The following is a 7983-nucleotide window of genomic DNA, read 5'->3' as shown; positions in this document are numbered from 1 at the left end:
TTCTAGGGTTAAATGTTATGACATATGCATATACTTTTATTTCACCAATCGAAGAATCAAAAGCGTTGCGCAAAATGTATCGGCACAAATGTCCGTTTATTTATCAGATTTCTTTTCAGATCTGACTTTATATATAAACCGCAGGATTAATTTCGTAATTTAATTAATACCAAATTCGACGCACAAAGATCGTGACATTTTACATCTCTCATGCTTGCAATCACAAAATTAAAATATCCGAGATTAGTTTAATGCTTTCTCGATCTTAAAGGGAAAAGCGAGAGAATATAATGAAATAATGAAAGACAATTGGTTAAAGCAAATTATTGTTATTAGGAGATAATGTAATTAGGAAATAACTTGAAGTAAGTAACAATTTGTTTAAAGAGATTAGCGAAAGTTAAAGCATTGCCAGAGGGACAGGATAGCATTCGTTGCATCGTCGCGTCGCTCTGACGAATTGATGATTAGCGAATTACGAATTGCTCTCGGAGCGAGAGCTTTGTGAGCGTGTAAATGTCCACGTCGCGCGCAGCGGCAACTAATAATTATCCGCGATTGCAGGAGAGAGTTTTAGAAAGTAACACGTAAATTCCGCGAATCTGCATATACGCAAAACCGCATCCAAATAAACGTTAGCACGTTTTGCAAATCTCCTATAAATCGCGCGGCGAAGATGCACCGATGCGACATCGAGGGGGTCGACGCGGATTTATGCAGTCGTAAAGCAATCGACGGTATCGCATGGCGGTATCGTACGATGATTTAGATAGTAGCATGGATAAACCAGCATTAACCAGCTCCCGCGCAATATATCGCATTATCGTCGTTCCAGATGCGCGCGAACAGGCAATATACAATATTTTTTTGTGTGTACATCGACGCTAACATACATATACATCGTAATAACATACATATACATCGTAATCATTTTTCTCTAGTTGGACTGGTTATTCGCGCCTGAAAATTACAACTTCGGTAGCGCAATTGCGGTAATGCGATAACACCTGCCGATGTACATTCGCGTGCATGCGTATTGGTCGACCCGATCAGTGACGCATTTTACTTGCCCGTACACGGACTTGGCACGAATTTTCATCCCGGTAGGAGCAGCATGTGTGTCAGGAGATATAGCGGCCCGATGGTATTGGGCTATCGGTATTTTCTCCGTTGTCGTGCAACGGGATTATTTTCTGACGGGGAAATATTGTGCGACGTGAGACACGGAGAACCGATAGCCGATCTTATTCCATTGCAACGGCAAAGTACGCGAGCTTGATAAACGTCTCTGTCACTGGTGATGTTTTGTTATTCTAGTAAAATTTCGCGCTTTCCAATTGAGCAAGAAACGTTATTTACACTCAGTTGTAATAAAAATTATTTGGATGCCGCTGTGAATCGTTGCACGATTGACATTTTGTAGAAATTAAAAAAATTTAAATGTTTATACAGTGGTATAGGATAATTACGGAGAAGAATCACTTATTGAAATAAAAATGGTCTACCAAAAATAGGACGATGGTTCTATAAAAAGACCTTGTTGCGTCAACTGTTTGAGTTAGAGATGCTATGGATGGCGGCGATTGTGTAAAACCCCTCATTCGTAATACAGTACATTATCGGCGGAGAGGACTTATACAAGTAGCTTCTGTCGCGGCTCTTTCATAACGGTCGAAAATTAATTGGTCTCCTTGCGACCTATACATATCTTCGTGCGTTGCCATCGGTACATTGCACCACAAAATTTTCAAGATCTTATATTTATTAGCGTCGCGAAAACGCAGCGTATTGATAGCTAAAGCCACACGCGCAAGTTGGAGATGATAAAAAGTCGTCAATAAATCGGACTGCTCTTTTGCTATCTCATGGAACGCCATTTTGCGGCTTTTTACTGCAATGTATTCTCTCTAACGATCAAATAAATATCTATATAGCTTACATATAGTAAAACAGTGTTATAATACTTAGGCAAAAAATATAAGATGGAAAAAACAGAATGAAATTTAATCCATACGTCAAATTTAAAATCATCATTAACGAATAAGGAGATATCGTCTTTTTAGAATTCTAATCATTATCGTTTTTTATCATCTTGATAAAAGCAGAATGCGTATTCCAGTAGTGCATGCTCTCGAATTACAATCGTTCCCGCGGATATCATTCCGCAAAGCTACTTGCTACAATACTTACAACCGGCGGCGGCGAGCAAACGTCAGTTGCGTGAAGAGCGCTTCCGGAACATACAGCGCGAACGCAAACGTTCTCCGGGCGCGTGAGAGGAAAGACGCTTCTCCGCTCAGATTCCGCGGCATCATCGGGGATGATGTCTCCATTCTTGACCGGCAGCGGCACAGAGCGTCGTAACGAGGGGCCTCTCTCTCTCTCTCTCTCTCTCTCTCTCTCTCTCTCTCTCCCCCTCCCCCCTCACTCACCCACCCCCCCACTCACTCACTCACTCACTCACTCACTCGTTCGCTCGGCTTAACCGTGCGCGTATTCCGAGGCAGGCGTGGACTAGCGAGAGACATTGGATCGCGCGGGACAGATAACCTGGTCCTGACGGGCAGGTGGACGACCTTGATCCAGGACCCTGGTCCCGCGCATCTCATTGACACCGATAAACCGATCATTCTTTTTCGAACTTGTCGCACGTTTGCGTTTAGCTATATGGTTTACGAGTGGACTTATCGGCTAGAACTTGGGTTTTCATAGAGAATTAATATTTTCTACCATGTCATATAGTTAATTGCTTACATTTATTGCTACTTACAATGATATATTGATATAGAGTTCTCCGATTTTTATTGTTTTTTATCTTTCTCATTTTTCTCTACCTATTCTATTTCATTTTGTTTTATTTTATTTTTTAATTTTGGGAGATGGTTTTATCTTTTCGTGTTTCACACAAAACTAGTCGTATTGTGTACTGCGTTATGCCAGAAGAAAACGCATATTAGTAATATCAGCGTTAAAATAATTCGACACTGTCGTAACGCTGGAATGACGTTAATTGGTCGCGGTTCGCTAGCAACGCGCATTAGAGCAGTGAACATTTCCGGTTTTACGGAGTGCAAAAAGGCGCCGAGGAGAATAATTCCGATCCATATCGCTCGCGTAGCCAAAGGTATCTCGCTCAGAAAAAAAAGAAACTACTGTATGATGCGCATAAAATGCCGCTTATGGTCGCTTACGAGAGGATTTACGACGGCGATGGTCCGAAAAAAGGACCGGCCCCATCCCCGGGTGTATCCTCAGCGAAATTCATCGAGAATCACAGGGATCGTTTTCCGTTGCGGCAGCTGCCTGTAAGGCGTTGCATTTCGGGATCTCAATTAACGATAATTGCCAGCTACCGTGGCGTAGCCACGTAAAATCGGTACCAGCAGCGTGATCCACTCGTTTCGGATCTTTCGACGCGACTCGATTGACGCGGTGGACGCGCACGCAAATACGACTCCCGACTTTACTTTCCACGTGTGCAAACAAAATCACCAGCTGCTGCTATTGCCGGGCTCGTTCGGCCCGCACACGCATCGCGATCCTTTTCGGCTAACTGCGAGTGGCGCGACGAATTTTGAGTAATTGTGACTTCATTTCTTGTAAGTAGAAGCCGCCTGTGCTGACGGGATACCTTCGTGACAATCCACACAAAGAACAAATCGGGCTCTGGTTTGTCCAACCTTATCCATTTAAGCAAATGACCGAAATTGGAAATGTCACTGAAGCATGTGTCAGCTTAATCACTCGAAAAGATTGGCATTGCTATATTTTCAGTGATACTATATTGTAGTAAGCTATAAAAATTATATTTTAATATGCAAATTTTATATATTATACAAAGTACTTTTATACAAGTAAATAGTATTAAAGAAATAAGTATTAAATAATGGCCGAATCTTCGATAAAAGCAGTCGGAATTAGATTTTAAATGATATCGAAGGAGAGATCTTTTGCCAGTAATTATAATACATTGGTCATTTATTATTTGACATTAAGAGACGATTTTCACCGACGACGTCTCATCAATCAATTTTGATATGTACGTCGAACTTGGAGAGAGAATTGATATCTTTCATGTTTCTTAATCTTGAATTAAAGAAAACTGAAAAGTATGTTAACTACATCTATAAAACGACGTTGATGAAATCGGTTCTAAATACATTTCAACAGCCCGACCGGGACCGGCCGAAGAACGGCCGTCGCCAGTCGAACAAACAACGCACATTATACCGAAGGGAATAACGAGGTAACACACATGCGACCGCGAGCGAGCGAGCGTCCAACGCGCGCTAGCTCGCCGTACACGGCGTATGTACCTATACGATGCAGCAATCTAGCCGCGTTGATTAGAGTCGTATGTAGAATCGAGAACCGGATTCCAAGAACCTGTTTCCATGTTCACGTAAGATCCCCGGAGTAATCGACTGACGGATCGGCGACCGTTCGAGTCAGCGACCCCGACCGACCGACCGACCGGCCGGCCGGCCAGCCGATGCGAAACGCGGCGCTCACTCCGCGCGAAGATCCTCTCCGCAGCATCCGAGAGCTGTTGACGGTGCGCTCTCTGTATCTGTTTTCTCCTCACGCTGTACCGTTTCCGCTTTAATCGACTCGCTGCGCGATGTGCTCTGATGATAGGCGCTTGTAATCGAGAATATCGACCGATATTCGAACAAATTCTTTTATTTATTTCTCATCCATTTTTTTTAAATTCATTTTGTTGATCATCCATTCTTTCTTCCTAAGCTAAAGAAATTTAATGCAAAATTTTTTTTGACGGAAAAAAACATTTTTATTTTAATATACATTTCAAGATAAGCATTTGCGTGTGGATTGATATATCGGCAATGCATTGATTTTATTTATGATTATTTATATTTATCTCACACAAGATTATAACTTATAAGTAAAAAAAGAATGGGAGCTGCATTTAAACTTGCTTTTCATCAACGTAACTAAATCTAGGCAGATTACAGCCTTTAGGCTTGGTATTTGCTGTAAACTTATGTTAATTATCGATATAGTCTTACACTCAGAATTTTCAGTGATTTTTTGAATATCGCATATCGCATAGACTTCTATATAAGAGGTTTTATCATTTTTTCTTTAAGAATGGGATAGGAATATGTACTTTTATTAATTTGTTTATTAGATCAATTTTGTTTATTAGATCAAGTCCAGTTTAGGTAAAAGTTATCATAAAGAAATTCTCTTCGCCTAATTTTGTTTAATTTTACGAAGATCTTGAAATAGATCTTGTTGATGTACTTCTCGCTACAGCTTTCATCCTGTCCCGAACGTCCTTCTAAGGTAGATTTCATTCGTCCTGTCATGCGGCGAGATTCCATTTCCAAGCGTATACGCATGCGCATGTGTGTGGTGGTGCACGTGTACCCGCTCCTAAACGGATAGCATCGCTGTTAAGCGTTGTACCAACTAATAGATTTTCATTATTTTAAGCCACATCCGTAATTACCGACTCGTTCGAGCGCCTATCTGTTTGTGAAATACGTGCAAATATGTGGTAGCATGGCAGTACGCCGCCGTGGGCTGGTTTCTGAAAAAGGGATAGTCGCCTTCTGGCGTGCACTGCCTTCTCTATTAATAAGCCTTCGTTACTCCCGTTTCTGCCGCGGAAACGCAAATTAACGCTCGTATCTGTCACGTGATTTTTGCACGTTTCTTCCCGATGCGCGTCTTTCCATACGATGCATCCTTTGCGCCAAGCAGGATAAGATAAAGTAATTCGCGCGATCGTTACAGGAAATCCAGCGTTTCTCGTTAAAACATTTGCCACCGCTGATTTTTAATCTGACATTTAAATACTTTACGAGCATGAATAATTTGTCTTTCTCTAAAAATTTTCGTTAATTGAATTTTTTTACGAAGAAGTGATTATTTGCATAACCGATTTCTAATTAAATTAGCATTACGCAGAAGACTTTAAGAAATCTCTTTTCACAAATATGAGGTCTTGTTTTATCTTGATAGCAAAACTAGGGAAGAAACACAGATAGGGAGAAGGAGGATTAACAAATCGCGTTTAACAAATCGCGTGCAAATGATCGCGAATCGATCGGTAGGTCAGGACCGTTTGGGGCGATCTCGGTCGTTGACTATATCGCCAGGTACATTTTAACCGCCTTCCGACGCCACGGGGCGATCTCCCTGTTATTATCTCGATGCGAGATCGGCTTCTGGATCGACGTGCCTTTGGCTTTGGAAGCGGCGCTGAACGCACGTGATACTGCCGCGCGCCGATATCTGGTCCCGGAAAAAAATTTATTCCGGCTTATAAGCTCACGGGAACCTATTAATAGAGCCACTTGAGATACGCTTATTTACTCTCGGCGAATACACTTACTAGAGCTCGCGCGACTCGACTGCATCTATTAGCGTTTAACGCGTTTGCGATTCTAATCCGCGGAGGAAGGATGGGGGGATAAGCGGCTTATGGCGGCCGGGGGTGTTAATTAATTTTCTAAAAAAAATCCCGCGGAGTATCGCGTAAACACTTAGAGCCGATCTCGTGAAAATCTCTGCCGGTGCCGGATGTGAAAATGCCTCGCATGCCAGTGTTCGCGTGGCTTAAGACGAATCGATGCGGCTTAAACACATTTCGTCGTCCCCCCGCGGTCGACGCGGACGAACGCTCGTCAAAGTCATACGCGCGTGTAAATAAGCACTGCAGACATAGCGCGGCTGCGATTTATCGCGACGCGCTATCCCGTCGAACGAACGAAGCTTGAATGCTAAAAAAATCTCACGCTAATAGCGTACCTCTCACGTTGATTGGTCTTTCGTGTTGGCCTCGCTGATGGACGTTACATTAGAAGGAAAACGGCAACAGCGAGGAGCTGAGCACCACGAAGGGGCGAATTTCACGAATGAGAATAATTGCCGGCCTTTATTACGAGCCGCTTCCTCCAAATTCGACGCAACAACGAGCTCGTATTATGACGACGCCGTCTTACCTCCGTGAATAACGCAATATCTCTCTTTCTCTCTCTCTCTTTCTCTCTCTCTCTCTCTCTCTCTCTCTCTTTCTTTCTCGTTCTCTCCTTTCCGACAGTGAGGAAGCGAGCGTTAAGCTCCTTTTCTTCAGCAAGCTGAAGAAAAAAAAGGCACCTTCGCTCGGAGTCGTCGGAAGCTAAGAACCGACGGACCTCAGTCTCCCGTACTTATCTTCCCCTCGCAATCGGTGCAATATATTCAGGGCGCAAACCGTCGTTGTCGTTGGCTGAATGGACGTTTTCACTTAAAGTCGCGCTCACTCGCCGGACAAAGGGATCATTACCGGGGGTAAAGAAAGGCACCATGGCGCAACGGACACTTAAATACGCGGAATTCACGCCCCGATCACGTGAATACGGAAATGCGACAGACAGAGCGAAAGACGGATTCACATACGAATCCGCTTCTGCCTCCAATTAAGGTAACCCAATTTCGGTATCCATCCAGGCGGTCTTCGAGCAATAAAATAAATCAGACGCATTATTCTCCTTTGCGTGCCGAGTATGTAATTTAATTATAATGTTAATATGAATGAAGATAATTGGAATACGGGTCGTCGATTCCTTAAATCGCGCGTAAAAATATCCGCGCGCGGATAATTAATCAGCGGAACACTGTAATTATCATTATCGTATGTAGTTAGCTGCGCGCGCGTGCACGAGAATCGTACTATTAGCTTTTACAAGTATTCGCGTGACCGGCTCCGATAACTCATCGCCGAGGGAATCGTTGTCAATGGACGCGAAATGCTGAATATTCATTTCTAATTGACCACCCGCGGCAGCCTGTAGCAGTTCCACTAGACTTGTCCCCTTGTCATTCCTCGTGATACGTGGCAAGTTGATAGGTCAGCGGGTTTGATAGAGTACCGTATCGAACAAAACGCACCTGGTATCGCCGCGGATCGATGCACGTATTCAATTTGCTGTCAGTGCCCATCCATTAACATTTACCTGCGCGTCGGCGATT

The sequence above is a fragment of the Temnothorax curvispinosus genome, unplaced genomic scaffold (assembly GCF_003070985.1).
Source record: "Temnothorax curvispinosus isolate PA1 unplaced genomic scaffold, ASM307098v1 QBEX01010136.1, whole genome shotgun sequence".
Lineage (NCBI taxonomy): Eukaryota > Metazoa > Arthropoda > Insecta > Hymenoptera > Formicidae > Temnothorax > Temnothorax curvispinosus.
The sequence above is the reverse complement of the archived record's forward strand: the minus strand, read 5'-3'. Positions refer to the sequence as shown.